This window comes from Eriocheir sinensis, unplaced genomic scaffold (genome assembly GCF_024679095.1).
Source record: "Eriocheir sinensis breed Jianghai 21 unplaced genomic scaffold, ASM2467909v1 Scaffold485, whole genome shotgun sequence".
Taxonomy (NCBI): domain Eukaryota; kingdom Metazoa; phylum Arthropoda; class Malacostraca; order Decapoda; family Varunidae; genus Eriocheir; species Eriocheir sinensis.
The window spans coordinates 73350-90409 of record NW_026111815.1 but is presented as its reverse complement, the minus strand read 5'-3'; positions in this window follow the sequence as shown (position 1 = coordinate 90409).

Below are 17060 nucleotides of genomic sequence, written 5' to 3'. Positions count from 1 at the left end.
TGTTGATGTTGAGATGATCGAGGTTGATCCGAGACCCTTGACGGTCGGTACGCCCAATGCTGTTCATAACATGTAAGTCACCAGCCTGTAACTTCAAGAGAGTGTATGTCAAACTGAGATCATTCTTAGGTAGAGTGGACATGAGCAGAAATTGACTGTGTCTATTTCCGCGACTGGGTACATCTGCGACAGGTCCGTCTCTGCCGTTGGCGTGCAAGACAGGACAGAACACATCACAAGTACAGTTGCACGTCTCTTGTTTTCCTAGAGACGAAAAGTAATCGATGAGGTTGTGTTTATTTTGCAAAACTAATTCGACATAGCCTAAGATTTCTTCGCGGGTTACGTGCGAGTGCGATTGGACGCCAGTGGGTTTTGGTACCATCAACGTCATGTATTGGGACAAGGCGCCAGTGCAAGGGTAGCCGAGTGTCTTACCCGTTTCCTCTTTGAGGGTGGGAGGGCTGAACGTTCCTTGCAAGTAATGACCGGCCACAAGGTCCACAAGGTCCACAAGGTCTTAAGGGAGACCCAGGAGAACGGGGTTTGAATGGACCACAAGGGCCTCAGGGAGTGATGGGTTTTACAGGTCCTCAAGGTGAAATCGGTTTGCGTGGACCAAAAGGTCTAGAAAGCAATTATTATCCTAACCGATATGGTAAAGTGTGTCTAACTTGGTCGAAGGAATTAACTAACGTAGTAGCAACTGACCATCATGGAAACATACCTATCAGTATGAGAAGATTAGAAGATGACTTGTCAATGTATGATATTAAAAATACTGCTCGATTGGACGTGCGTGTGCAGTCACTAGGTGGTGGAGTTTATAAGTTAATCACTATTAACTCCACCAATGCTATACTTTTCATTACATTGCTAGTGCAATCTGATTATCTCGAGGATCAGCAGGCGGGTGTACCTCTGTGTCCGACAGTCGTTGACACACCAGCTTACAGGTTCATGTATTTGACTGTGGAAGGTAATAGTAATCAGTACACGTCGGCTGTACTCAATACTCAGGAATCGTGTGAATATTCTCTACACTATAGCACTGGATCGGCAGGCCCCTTCTCGTGTATTTTAATTGCCCAATCTGTACAGTACTCAACAGCTGGTGTCATCAATGAGTCTTATAGTTCTGAGCTCGGGCCTGCTTATGGTCCATCAGATCCATCCTCTATCTGGATATCTGAAGACACCCAAATCTCTCTTGGTGATGAAATTATCACCAATCCGATGTATCGGTTAGAAACGCTTGAACCAAACAATGTACTCGATCTCTTCTTTGGAAAGGATACTACAAAAAATTTACCACTAATGCAATATTGATGTATGATTATTTATCTCAAATCAAATTAAATTTAAATAAGAGTTTCCACACTAACGAGAATGCAACCTTTTCGACTCTGTATTTGTTTTACATTCTGTATAAGAACTTTTTAAAATCGAAGGGATGGAATATCGATGTGTTGTTGCTCTGTCCTAGTGTCTTTTCAATGGTAAAGGCTAACGTTTGCAGATTAACTCTCCAATTTTATCTTGGAATGCAATCTGAATTTGTGCAGTTTTTTAATACATCGGATGCAGCAGCTTTGGAAAGTTACAAACCTGAAGTATACAATGCATCGAAGATTGTTTACGACTCTATGTTGGGTGACTACATTCCCGAAGAAACCGTGTTGAACTATGATAATATTTTCAATATTAATTGTAACCCGAAGAAACAAATTTAGCATGGTGAACCATAGTTGGAGCATTGTAGTCGTGAATCTGTGACACAGTATGATTAAACTTAACAGAAAAGAAGGCCTGATCAACAGAAGAAGGTGTCAGAACACACCATTTTCGAAATACTTCAATAGCCCTTGCAAACATGAGCAACCATAACTTGTTATAATTTCTGAAAGTTAATTTTTTAAAGAGTTCGGCTTGATCGATAGGATGAATACCACTATTACACAACCACAAATCTTTGATGGATCCGAACATCTCTTCCTCTCAGATATCCATCCCTCCTCGACATCTCTACTACTACAGCAATCTGGTTGATCTTCCTCTTCTATATCTTCTGCATTAGTACAATCTTCATTATACTCTTCTTCGTCCATCTCATCTTCGATTTCCTCTAATTCGTTACTAACGTTCGTTCGGGTCTTTTATGAGTGGTAACATTTTGAGTCGGTGTCAGATGACAACTTTCTGCGTTTCAAGATTCTCCTAGCTCGTCTGTGTTGTAATGCCACTTTTTCTGTACTCAATGCTATTTTAATGATGTTGTCATTAACCATGTTCAAAATCTTTTTTTCGTATTCACATTTCTTTAGACTCACTCCAATGTTAATAGCCAGCGGGAGATCAGCGGATGACTCTGTCAACTCACCGTTTAACGTAGCTGAATCGTACTTGGCATAGTTCTTGGATTGCCTGTTTGCATCAGCGCGCATGGCGCTGCGTTCAAGTATGCTGCCAATGGTCGTCTTTCCAGATTGGTCGTGAAACAACTTGAGTTGAAAAGCACCGTTCTCGAACACGTCTCCTAAACCCCGTTACTTAGGAATACGGCCAGTAAAGCCGGTACGAATATTTTGAACATCATGATGCGATGAGCATCATAACCAATCGTGTTCAAAATGCTAAAATTAATAATCTTTAATAACGAATGCAACATTTCATACACTCCAGTTCTACAGGGAGAAATGATTAAGGCGTCAATGAAAGATTGAGATGTTCCTTCGTTGGGATGTACGAAAGTTGCACAGAGACTGTCTCTCTGTTCTTTAGTGAGAACGTTATTGGCGAATTCTATCAGTCGGTTCTTTCTTAACCTACCGACTCCTCTCTCCGATAATTTAACACGGACGATTCAATAATCGACGAGGCGTCCAATTCGTCTCCTTCAAATCTCGTTCGGTTGTGCTGTAATGCGTCTTCCCAATCCAAAGCAGCGCTCTTCTCTTCTGCTTCCAGTACCCGACGGATAATGTCGTTTCGATTCTGATACACAGCGTCAGGTAGGAGCCATAAATCCCGGTGTGGACCATGTCACTTAATAGCGTGTTGTTACGCGAAAATGATCACCCAAGTACAAGATACTACGTTCGTGAACACTTTTAGGATGCAGGTTTCAAGCTTCCCGGTCGTACAGACCGCAACCCATAACAAAAGGTTCGTAACGAATCATTCCCGACGATCTGCAACATTCGCTGATAAAATCGAAACTTCGCCAGAAACGAAGACGTTTCAGTTCTAGAGCGTCCAATCGAATACTAGGGTCTAATGGACCGTTGGGTAAATTTTTCGATCGAGTTAGAGCCTGTCCAAAACGAATGGAACCCCTGAGTAGAGTCAACCAATTGATCTTAGAAGATCCTACTGGGAACACTAAGTGTTGGGGAGTTGTGCCTCCAGCGTAACGAAATGCTACCAATTCTCCAGCTCCTTGATGAGGATTGACGACAAACCGATTAGGTAAGATCAAACCACCAGCACTCAATCTGTTGGGTTGGGAGAGTTGGTTCTTGTTATTTGTTGACATGTTTAATTCAATATCCCTCCGCTGGCTTATGGCTTGTGTAGGTTTAAATTCTTAATTGTTATTCGACGAAGCTTTATTTTGAATTCTTCACAGTATGGCGTCGTTTCTAACCGACGAGGAATTCGAAAGGGAGTACGGAGAGCGTTATGTCGATGATAATATAAACATGCACGCTCAAATTCGTGTGACCGACATAGAAATCTACAGGAGCAGTAAATTGAACGTACCTGCCTTAACACATTCTCGTACTTCTACTACTCTGGTCAGTGAGAAATTACCCTTATACAGAATCGACACGAGCGTTGGTAGACCTCGGTTGATGATGATAACTGACAACGGCGGTATAGCGACGATTCAAACACATATTCGACGAATAGGCTTTAAGAGAAAAACTTTACTAATGCTCGTTATGTAATGTGGTACGTTTTCAACGAATGTCAACGATAAGGAAATGATGGTCTTACCAGGATCGGAGTATGCCGGGCCGTGTTGTTCGGAGGGAGATAACAGAATTCACATTTACAACGCTAGTAGAAGAAGTGTTCGTTATGCTAGATTAACTCGACCTTACATCGGTGTCCTTTAGACAAGTTTCCAATAGAATGGAAGGAATGCACTATCACCCTTTTACTCTTTCGATGTTCATTTTAAAACCTAAAGAGCAAAGGACGTTAACGCTCGTCCGAAATTTAGGAACACCTCCAAGCTATTCCTTATTTTCAACTTCTATTGGAGCGTGTTATATTCCTCCTGGTATCATGCATGACGACTTAATCAACTTGAACAACGAAATTACTTTTTACAACGCACATTTATTGAACGATGTTAAGATTCACTTTAAGACATCAGACTTCTTGGGATACTCAATACCACTCCCATCACCGCTGACATCTAACCCGATTCACATCACAGATCTGTCGCTAATTGAAACCCTGACCAACTACAGTCTCACAACTCAACAAGATTATACGTTTTACCCAATCACCAGAACTACGGTCACATTTAACGAACAAGTTTTTGTGAAACATGCAAGTGTCACTTAACAATATGGCTGAACTTATGGAATAGAGTGTTAAGTCAATCGTTCATTTCCTATTTCCTATTTTAGAATCAAGAGTGGTTTTAAAGAGTTCAGGATCTGTAACAACAGAGGGTGTAGGAAATCTAACGGATGAAGATATACGACTCTCGGAAGGTTACATTCACATTAGTAAACTCTCACGAGATACAATTAATGTAGAAGTTAAACCGATGATAAACAATACTAACATGGGTCTGTTGTTTAACCATACTCATCCACCTTCCATATTCTCATGGTTTGATATCAAGTCAAACGGAAAACTGAGAAACGACAACCAAACCAATTTTACACCGCTGATTTTCACCAGACGTCTCGTTAAAACCAAGATAAGAACTAACAAAATCTTGGGCGAGTGGCAAGACAAACTAATTCGCCTAGATAATTTTATACTTAATAGCCAAGGCATTACAACGTACATTGAAAAGAAATTAAACAACATATCTTACATGATCGGTTCCTACGGTAAATTCATTCGGAGAATCGCTGAAGTCAAATCATCAGCCTGTGTTGAAGACCAACAGTTATTACAGAACGTGGCTCTATCTTTGATGGATATCAATTATGACGACAACAAATTTCTGTCCCTGCTAGAATTCCAAAAAAACATTGTTTTGACGATTATGGGAAACACTCCCAATGGTTTATCGGTAAGAGTCATACGAGTGTTGAAGAAAATGATGTCGGAGATCAAACCCACGACGGTAGAAAAAATAGACTGTTATTGGAACTATCATTAACAAGCATATGTCTGCTTGAAATTTTAGAAATTATATTTTGACGGACAGACAGATTTTTACTAACAGACGGTGATATTACCTGCTGATTAGGGACGAGTGGACGTGACGAAGGAGGGGAAGGAGGAATAGGAGAGAGTAGTTTTTTTTTCTCGAGAAACATGCTGTAATCGGGGGTTAAACGTCGTCGTTGTGTTGATTGAGAAGATGACGGTAGGAAGGCTTCCTTCCTGGGAGTTACAGGTTTTTCGGCGTCGTTAAATAACTGCCAAAGTTTTTGGGATTTACGACGCGATAATTTTTTAAACGGTGCATCATGAGATATAATTCTATCTCTATGATACGATTTAGAAACAACTTTATCTCCATTCAAAACAGTTTTGGGATTACTTACACTTGGTTTACTACTACTTCTTCTTTCACTATTTTCTTTTTTGTCAGATTCGAGTCTTGGTCTTTTCTGTTGATCTTTTGTTGACCAGCTTCTTTTTTCTTGGACGTCTTCTAAATCTCGGCGGTGTCGTCGTTTGCTGCGAGATTCTTTTGTAGTTGATGATTTCTTATTTGTTTCCCTGACCGATGGCGGAGAAGTCGTTCGTGATGCGAAAGGTGAATCATAATCTGCACTTGCACTTGACGAAGCGACACCTCTGCGCATGAAACCAAATATATCGTAAGGACTCAACGGTTCTTCGAATCCCGTGTCCTCTGAAAAACATCCTCCTGGTGTCTTTGGTCTCTCAATTGGGGATAAAGACGGCGGTGTATTTGTCGTATCCTCAATATAAGTCTTGGATGTGTCTTTAATCTTTCTATTGTTTAAAAATCCTCCGGGTGATCTGAATCCAATACATTTCCGAAATCTTCATATTTAGGCAATTGAACGCAAAGGAAGAGTAAATTGTTGTTCTCAAACAAGTAACGGTTCCATACATTGTCTTCAAGACTGTTAGCTTCCGTGTCGATCTTTTTTAGTTTGTCAATTATATTAACTGTGTCTATTGTCCATTTCAAATCTAAATATTTCGTTGCCATCACTACGTTCGTCCTCTGATCGTAAATGACAGCCAATAGTCTCCCGTCTGGCACAACACTGGCTGAACCTCCGTGACGTACATCCAATCTCATCAAGCGTGAATTTTGGTCGGGTCTGAAGATTTTCCTTCTACTACAGGATCTCCACCGCTCCACACCTGAAGCTTCAATGTTATGGCAGTGAATTGGGACCAACTCAGAAACAGAACGCGATGGGTAAGACACCTTCCCACTGTGTCGTACACAGATGTTGATGACACGTATACTCGTACATCGAATTGGCGATCGTGTCGTCAAGCACTGGGTAAAGTCAACGACTTTAAACGTGCTTATCGCCAAGCTTTCAAGTCAGATAAACTCGTCAAAGGACATCTAGCTCCAGTGGCTGACTTTTTGTTAGCAAGTGAAAGACTCGCCACTTTTCAGATTTGTAATGTAGTACCTCAACCGCAGATACACAACAATATAAACTGGAAGATTGTAGAACGCGAAACGCGTGAATTTGTGACTAATAATCCAACGGTTGTTTCTTATATTGAAACTGGACCAATCTACTGTGACGATTCCAAACCACTTATAAATAATTTATTGCATGTACCTATTGGTATGTACAAAATTGTAGTTGGACACAACGGATATAAGTTATTCACTCGTGTATCGATGTTCTGAGCATCTAATACGTCACCACCGCTAGGCACCGCCACCAGCAGCAGTCTAGATCCTATTTAAACCGCCGCGGATACAGCAGAGTCATCATATCCTCTCTGTCTTCTGGTCTCTTAACATAACTCTGAACATGGCTGATACTAAATCTGGAACTACTAACGATCTTATGGATTTTCAAGAAGAATCATCCGAACCTGTAAGAACAACAACAACAATAATGTCACAGGATAATAAGTCGGGGTTTGGAACAAAGTCAAAAAGTGGTGGTTTTACAACTTCACCTCCAAATTTCGGAGGAGCAGAGTGTGGAGCATTACCTGAAAGTGGGTGTGGGTGAGGGTTACGGAGAAAAAAGCGAGCAGCGTGCTGCTACTATTGATGCAGCGAACGTTCGCAGCGGCGGTGAAGATGATGCAGCGAACGTTCGCGGCGGCGGTGAAGATGATGTTGCAACATCATCTAACTTAGGTGATGGAGCAGATCATGACTTATGCAGGGACACATTGGATTATTTCATGGCCTCACCCATGCGATTGGTGTTCACACTCATACAAGACGATCAAAAAAATGACAGAGCTATGAGTGTAGGCGACATGGCCATTTTGGCCGTGTGGATCAAGATTCGTGTATTAGGGCTTCAATGGACAGACTCTGCTATTAATCCTCGAAATAGTTGGTTGAGTGAAGTTCTTTGTAATCAATTATTGTTGAACGATCTCACTAACTTTGGAGTCTTGGGTGATTCTAAGATCGTCAACAGATTAGATTGCACGACCGATACCATTCACCGAAATGGAGCTCGTATACCCACTGAAAAAGACCAGTTAAATTTTCTTAAGATGACGTCTCAGCAGGATCGTAAACAGGCCGCTTGTCAGCACCGACTCATGAATGTCCGCACACGTACTCATCTAGGTCGTATTACAGGAGCGACATGGGCCCTAGAAGCCATCAAGACTCTTTCGAAAGGTTCCAAAGAAGTTTACGCCAAATTATCTTCCGCTATGGATGTGGCTCAACTGGGACACACTAACCTCGCTAACATGTTTCCTTACTACAGTACTAATTCTCTCTGTAATGAAAAGAGAACGGTTTGTGGGGTTACGTACGACGTACGTCAGAATTGAAATACAATCTTACAAGGTAGACTGCTCCCCGATTTCATAATGAAAAATCCTCTGGGTGCGGCTTCCATCAATGGTTACCCTATTACAAGCGAGGGTGAGTTGATGGCGATGCTCAAGCGTCAGAAAACCGCAGGAGTTGTCCAAGGCAGTAGCGACAATGGCGGTAATAACAATGATAAATTCGGAGAAGGTATCATCAGCGAGAGTGCTTTGAGAGCGGTGGGTGATCAATTCCTAAACTCAGAGTTGAAACCACTAAAGGAAGCTTGGGATAAACTAATAGAACTCCTGGGAGTATTTAGAAAAACTGCAACTGTGTTTAAACATATTCTTTCTAATAATCCATCTAATCAAAACAAAGCAACGTCACCTCCATGGTGCAAACCCTGCGCTCTCACATCGACACCATCAACAAGGCTCAGAACTTTATCAGGGACGAAGTAGCGAGAGTAGTGGCAGGTAGCGACCTAATCAGTAGAGGGTACGGGGGAGACCCCACTCATGCATTGGTTTCTCCTCATCGATATGAATTCTTTGGGGTGCTCGGAGCCATTTCAAGTGGTGTTCAAGACGGTCTTAACGGACTCTACTCCATGAGGAATATTGACGTTGATATCTTACGTAGATCCCTAGAAGAACAGGTTGTTCTTCCGAACAAACAAGGTAAGGTTTTACCCGAACATGGTAATTTACGATTCAACAAAGCGGATCAGTTGATCACTAATAGCGAATCGATCTTTAGATCACAGGCTTATAATGTAAGTGGCGACAAGCTGAAGAGGGTGATTGATACCATAGTTCAAGGCTTCGAAAGTATAGATGCCGCTCAACGTCGAAACGTCGATGGAATTGCACCTATGACTCTAACGACCAGTAACGAAATTAAACGACATGGTGTTATCAAACTGTTGAACGACAATCCTGTGCTACTTCAATCCATATCGAATACTTTGTACTTTGGAAGAGAACAGGAAAATGATCAACCGCAAGTTACGAACTTTAAAATATATTCAAACACCGTCAGAGATCAAAATGATAATATGAATCATCTTTTCAGTACTAAGGTACGTTAACTAACTAACTGTAGGTTTCATCTTAATAATAAGACATTCATAATATGTTATATTTATTCCAACCTTATTTTTTTTATTTATTTTACTTTTACAGGTTTTCTTCAGTGTAGGCGAGCATGGTGAAAAATGTTTTTGATTCTACCGATTGAACAGCCTGAGGAGTTTGTTCTGTATTAACTTGAACCAAAAAGACGCCTTCGCCTTGACTGTCTGCTACACTCATAAGCTCATGGATGGCTGGAAAAATGTATGTTGCATCACTGTTGTCACTACGTGTTGAAAACATGGAAACATACACTTTAAAGTTTGCAGTGTTTTTAAAACGAATTTTAAAATTAATTATATTGGCCCCAGTAGATATTTTGTCGATCCAAATATACAAAAAGACATTAGGCACTATATCATTTTCTGAACAAGTATTATCAATTAATTGGATCGGGAAGGCTCCGTGCTGTTGAGGTATGTTTGTGTTAACATAGGTAGTTTGCGTATTATCATCGAAATAAAAATTTAATAGACTTAACCGGTTTTGTTTGTGAAGTCGTTTGTTCTGCAAAGAGGATTCTTGAAGAAGAAGTGTGTTCATATTACTCTCACTGAGCAATTGATGATCATCGATTAATTGTTTAACATCGACTGTTAAATCAAATATAATATCTTCGTTGACATTCGACACGATACGTGCCAGTTGATTCCTCACAGTTTCGGTTAAGTTGACTTTAATGACTTCACTAATCTTAGTTTTTAAAGATTCTGAATTGAACACTTGATCTGAGAAAGCCAACATAGATTTATTCAAAAACAAGTTATAAAACGTATCAAGATTTTTACTAACAATGTATCTTTTCAAATAATCGTATAACAAGTACAAAGTCAATGGTTGATTCGGAATTTCTTTCTGAAGTGTAACCAACCTCTTGTCAACTAAGGCTTCAATTCTTTGCTTCACGGTGTCAGAGAGAGTAGCCATCGCTGCCTGCGGTGCTGCTGCTAAAGCAATCCGTCGTCTATTTCACTAACGTCTGCGTCCTGTTCTGCAATTAAGGGTTCGCGATGTAACAAACGATTCTGATACACAGCCATTAACGTAACGCTTATGGCTACGAAGACCATTAACAATATCAAAATCGACGAATCGTTCATCGTTATTATAATTATTCTTTTAACTAGATTGAAAAATTATTACACCGTCCTTCTGTATCTTGACAGAAGAATTGCCAAGTAATCACACGTCTGTTAAATAGCTAATTATGTTTAACACACCTAAGTCTCAGCGCTCACGACTCGGTCCGCCTTCCTTTGTTGTCTCAATTTTAGAGGGTGTGCAAAATAGATCTACTCTCATGAAATATTCGCTAATAAAATCCTTCATACTTTTGGCTATTCGCAGGAGACTCCTATTGGTTTCGATGAGTCCTGCTACGGTTATATCTTCTTCGCGTCGAACAAAGTTCATATCGTATCCCACGGAAGATAACAGTCGAATACAAGGAGTTAGGATCTACATAGAGAGATGTACACATGAGGTATGTAAACCAGTAACACACTGACTTACAATTCTGACTTTATTGTTAGAACTGAATGTCGTCTACCTTTGATTGAAGTGAATGCGTGTCTTTGTCTTCCGAAGCTTCCGATTCTGAATCTAGTTCGTATTGATTGTCGTCTAACCTTATGTGAGGTGAATGTGTGTCTGTGTCTTGCGAAGCTTCCGATTCTGAATCTAGTTCGTATTGATTGTCGTCTAACCTTATGTGAGGTGAATGTGTGTCTTTGTCTTGCGAAGCTTCCGATTCTGAATCTAGTTCGTACTGAATGTCGTCTAACCTTGTGTGAGGTGAATGTGTGTCTTTGTCTTCCGAAGCTTCCGATTCTGACTTTAGTATTATGTTAACCATAATTTAGGATCTACATAGGGAGATGTACGTTCGAACTGAATGTCGTCTACCTTTGATTGAAGTGAATGCATGTCTTTGTCTTCCGAAGCTTCCGATTCTGAATCTTGAATGTCGTCTGACCTTATGTGAGGTGAATGTGTTTTCGATTCTGAATTTAGTTCGTGCTAGAGTTTAAACTACATTCATAAAGTCAGAATTGGAAGCCAAAGACTTCACATCCAGCAACTACAAAGTCAGAATCGGAAGCACCGAAAGACATAATTGAAAAAAAAGAATCGTCAAATGTGTCGAGGTCTCCGTCCGATTTTGATCTAGCGAAGTTTGCTACTGTTTCGCTACTTGTCAATTCACCGTTGCCAGCAACGAGTAAAGTCAGCCGAGACCCTGTGAGCCACTGCAGCTCGCTAGCTGCTCACCCCCCACCGTGTTGAACCCCACCGCCCAACACCCGAGCCGAGAAACTCTCGGCTAACTGGCCGGGAGTGACCCGATGAGGTGTCCCCCCCCCCTAAAAAGTCCACTTACGGCTCAAACCGGGCGACCGGACCGCTCGATTCTGCACCTGTTAGGGATGAAATGCGTGACGCGAGCGCGCCGATATCGTGAGTTACCACTGAAAGTCAGAATGCGACGCTTCCTCCTCCCGATTTGGAGCGTAGGGATAACTGAACTATTTTAACGGATGGGTTTCGGTCACGACGGTCGACGATTTGGACCATTCGGGAGGCAGAATCTGTCGCGCTCGTCACCCTATATGTTCACAGGTGTGCTCAAGGCACTTCGCTACACGCTAGATGCGCTACTAAGGTGGCGTTGGACCGTCACTGGTAACGCTCTTCATTATTTACATCAACGACGTGGATGTTGGACTCAATAACCGCATTAGTAAATTTGCAGACGACACAAAGATTGGTAACTCGGTTCTCACTGACGAAGACAGGCAAAGCCTCCAAGAGGATTTGCACAAAATTTCAGCTTGGTCGGATAGATGGGAGATGCCCTTTAACGTAGACAAGTGCCAGGTCCTTCAAGTTGGAACGAGAAATAAGAAGTTCGAATACGAAATGCGCGGCGTTAAACTCAAAAGCGTTCAATGCGTCAAAGACTTGGGGGTCAAAATCGCGTCAAACCTCAAATTCTCACAGCAATGCATCGATGCAGCAAATAAAGCGAACAGAATGTTGGGCTTCATTAAAAGAAACTTTGTATTCAAGAATAAAGATGTAATACTCCCGCTCTACAACAGTTTAGTCAGACCCCACTTGGAATATGCGGTACAGTTTTGGTCTCCCCACCATGCAAAGGATATTGCTAAATTAGAAGGTGTTCAGCGTCGGGCAACGAAAATGATCCCTTCCTTGCGCAACAAATCCTACGAAGAAAGGCTTTCTACCCTTAACATGTTCTCTCTTGAGAAACGTCGCCTCCGAGGAAAACTGATCGAATGTTTTAAAATACTTAATGGTTTCACGAATGTAGACAGATCAACATTGTTTATGATCGATGACACTTTGCGCACGAGGAACAATGGCGTAAAACTCAGATGTAGACAAGTAAATTCAGACTGCACCAAATTTTTCTTCACCAACGTTGTAGTGCGAGAATGGAATAAGCTTCCACCATCAGTGGTCCAGTGTAACACGATTGACTCCTTCAAAAATAAGCTCGACCGTCACTTCCTTCAACTTAATATCAACTAGAGTAGAAATGCAACGTTTTGGAGTCTTCTGATTAATGTAAAATCACAGACCACCAAGTCTGGACCATGGGGTCTGTGTGGTCTGATTTTCTATGTAAATCTATGTAAATCTCTCTCTCTCTCTCTCTCTCTCTCTCTCTCTCTCTCTCTCTCTCTCTCTCTCTCTCTCTCTCTCTCTCTCTCTCTCTCTCTCTCTCTCTCTCTCTCTCTCTCTCTCTCTCTCTCTCTCTCTCTCTCTCTCTCTCTCTCTCTCTCTCTCTCTGTCGTTCCTAGTTTATGATATCGTGGTAGTGGTAATAGTAGTAGTAGTAGTAGTAGTAGTAGTAGTAGTAGTAGTAGTAGTAGTAGTAGTAATAGTAGTAGTAGTAGTTGTAGTAATAGTAGTAGTAGTAGTAATAGTAGCAGTAGTCGTCGTCGTCGTAGTATTAGTAGTAGCAGTAGTAGTAGTAGCGCCGGCAGGCTTTTTTCAAGGGTCTCTTGAACAGCCCCAGCCCGTTCGTGGCGCAAGCGAATTTTATTTATATTGGCTGCCGTGATGTGTGACTCTTGCCAGGCCCATGCTGCCCCCCGGTGCTCCTTCTGACCGAAGTCGCTGAAGTTAGTGTTGGCTGAAGACCAAGGCAGCATATGGGTAATCCTCAGACACTCGGGAAGGGCTTTCAAACCCAGCGTGGTTCGGTTAGACTCGAGGTCCACAGGTCTACCACGCTGTAGTAGAAGTAAACAAAAACAATAGATCATTTAAGTGGTTTAAGGGTCTCTGAATTCTAAGATGGTAGTGAATGTAACACCTGAAGGACAATACAAGCATTAGCTACCTGAGTAGATAGGAATAAGGAGCATGGTAGACTCACCCACTATGAGTCACCGAATCAACTCAGGAAGGGAACGAGGCCAAAGTGATGCCTCCTCCGCTAAAGATCGTGGGAGGAGGAGGAGGAGGAGGAGGAGGAGGAGGAAGAAGCGTTCTGTTGTCTCGTATGGAATGAGCGAAGGCTTAGTCACGTAGGAGGCGTTGAAGGGGAGGGCGCACTATTGATGGGTCCTGAGGGCTTAATGAAGGAGGAGGAGGAGAGGGAGAGGAGGAGGAGGAGGAGGAGGAGGAGGAGGAGGAGGAGGAGGAGATAAGCTACCGTTTGAGTGCTCGGTAATGGGGTACGTGTCCCCTCCTCCTCTTCAATGAGTGTGAGAGTGAGTAAGAGTGAGAGAGAGAGAGAGAGAGAGAGAGAGAGAGAGAGAGAGAGAGAGAGAGAGAGAGAGAGAGAGAGAGAGAGAGAGAGAGAGAGAGAGAGAGAGCGTAGGTGGGCGTTGCCAGATTCTGTTCCGTTTAAAGGTCAAAGAATTAAAGAGAGCAAAAATGTGTAGTCTGGTTTAAATTAGTGTGTTAGGATACGTGCTCTAAATGACGGGGTTTAAATGGCTGTTTTTTTTTCTTCCCACGCCTTCCTTCACTCATCGCCACTTCTTACTCTCTTTCTTCCTTTCCTCCACTTCTTTTTTTCCTCCACGCCTCCCTTCCCTCATCTCCACTTCTTACTTCCTCTCTTCATTCTTCTCTCTTCTTGTATTTCTCTCTTATTTCTTCCTTTCCTCCACTTCTCTTTTTCTTCCACGCCTTCCTTCCCTCATCTCCACTTCTTACTCCCTCTCTTTACTCCTCTCTCCTTTTCCTTTCCTCCACTTCTCTTTTTCCTTCACGCCTCCCTTCACTTATCTCCTCTTCTCTCTTCCTTTATCTCCCGTTATTTCTTCCTTTCTTCCACTTCTTCGTCCCTCTCTTTCCTTCTTCCACCTTTCTTTCTCCTATCCCACTTTCGTTCCCTTCCACTTCTAACTCCATTCATGTTATTTTTCTTGCCCCTTCCTGCTCATGCATCCTCAATTACGTTTTATCACCATTTCTTCCTCTTCCCCGCTTCCTCCTCTCCTTCTCTCTCTCTATCTCCTTTCCTTCTCTTTCGCTCCCTATTCCTCCTATTCTTCCCTTTCTCTCCCCCTACTCTCTCTCCCTTCTTTCTTATCTTTATACTTTGAGAACATGTTAATAGATTTGTCTGTGGCGTATTATAGAGAAGTAAATAACTCTTGAATAGAAAGGTCATAACTCAGACTGTCGTAATTTGATGCCTAACACAAGGGGTATGATTTTGGTTAGTTTTTTCTCTCTCTCTCTCTCTCTCTCTCTCTCTCTCTCTCTCTCTCTCTCTCTCTTTTTCCTTTCCTTCTACCCTTCCTTCTTTCTCGATTCCACTTTCTTTCTATTTTTTCCTTTTCTCCTACTTCCCTCTTGTTCTTTTTTTCTCTTTTTCCTTTCATTCTTGCTTTCTCTGTTTCCTTTACTTATCAACTTCCTTCTTTCTCTCTCTTTCTCTTTCTCTTTTTTCATTTTCTCCTCCTTCCTCTTGTTCTTTTTTCTTTTTCCTTTCATTCTTGCCTTCTTTTCCTTTCCTTCCCCCTTCCTTCTTTTTCTCTTCTCTTCATCTTCTTTCCTTTTCTCCTCCTTCCATCGTGTCCTTTTTTTCTCTTGTCTCTCTCCTTTCATTCTTGCCTTCTCTCTTTCTTTCCTTCTTGCTCTCCTTCCTCCCTTTTCCCCTCCCATTATTCTCCCCTTTCCTCCTTCTTTCTTTTTTTCCTTCTTTCTTTCCTCCTTACTCTTCCCTTTACCCAATTACCCCACAGAAAAGACCGAATTATTACATCTGGGGAAACTTACCCTAGGATGAGAGAGAGAGAGAGAGAGAGAGAGAGAGAGAGAGAGAGAGAGAGAGAGAGAGAGAGAGAGAGAGAGAGAGAGAGAGAGAGAGAGAGAGAGAGAGAGAGAGAGAGAGAGAGAGAGAGAGAGAGAGAGTTGGTATATCTGATTTATCATTTATTTTTTTACTTTTTACTTCCAATTTCTGTCTGTTTCTTCTTGTCTTCATTTATTGTGTTTTTTTTTCTAGTTTTTCTTCAGTTTTCTTTTCCATTCCTCCTCCTCCTTTCTTTCCCTCTTCTTCTTTCTCTTCTGCCTCTCTTCACTCATCGTTCCTTCCTTCCTTCCTTCCTTCCTTCCTTCCTTCCTTCCTTCCTTCCTTTCTTCCTTCCTTCCTTCCTTCCTTTCTTCCTTCCTTCCTTCCTTCCTTCCTTCCTTCCTTTCTTCCTTCCTTCCTTCCTTCCTTCCTTCCTTCCTTCCTTCCTTGTTCTTCTTTTCTTCTCCTCTCTTTCGTTTCCTTTCCTTTCCCTTTTCCTCTTTTATTTCGTGTCCTCTCCTTTCCTATCCTTTCTTCCCTTTCCTTTTCTTGCCTCTTTCTGGTTTTCTTTTCTTTCCTGTTTGTTCTTTTCTCCTTATTCAGTTCGGTGCTCTTCTAAGCCTCCTCAGCCCCTGGTAATATAGGAAGGTGTTTAATAGATGATCCACAGGTAATGGGAAGTCAGGTATATGTCCAATTAAAGCGTGTAGAGAGTGTGAGCTGAGGCTATAAGTGCGCCTGGCCCCGGTGCACATCTCCGTCTCCTCAGCCCTTGGTAATAGAGGAAAGTGTTTAAATGATGATCCACAGGTAATGGGAACTCAGGTACATGTCCAATTAAGGTGTTAAGAGGGTGTGGACCTACTCTACAGATGCGCGTGGCCTCAGTGCTCATCTCCGTCACGTCAGCCCTTGGTAATATAGGAAGGTGTTAACAGATGATTCACAGGTAATGGGAACTCAAGTAGATGTCCAATTAAGGTGTTAAGAGGGTGTGGGTAGAGGCTATAAGTGCGCGTTGCCTCGGTGATCATCTCCGCCTCCTCAGCCCTTGGTAACATAGGAAAGTGTTTAATAGATGATCCACAGGTAATGGGAACTCAGGTAGATGTCTAATTAAGGTGTCTAGAGGGTGTGGACCTCCTCTATAGATGCGCGTGACCTCATTGCTCATCTCCGTCACGTCAGCCCTTGGTAATATAGGAAGGTGTTAACAGATGATCCACAGGTAATGAGAACTCAGGTAGATGTGTAATTAGGGTGTAAAGAGGGTGTGGGCTGAGGCTATAAGTGCGCGTTGCCTCGGTGCTCATTTCCGTCTCCTCAGTCCTTGGAAATATAGGAAGGTGTTTAATAGATGATCCACAGGTAATGGGAACTCAGGTAGATGTGTAATTAGGGTGTAAAGAGGGTGTGGGCTGAGGCTATAAGTGCGCGTGGCCTCAGTGCTCAACTCCCGTAACATAGACAGGTGTTCCAATAG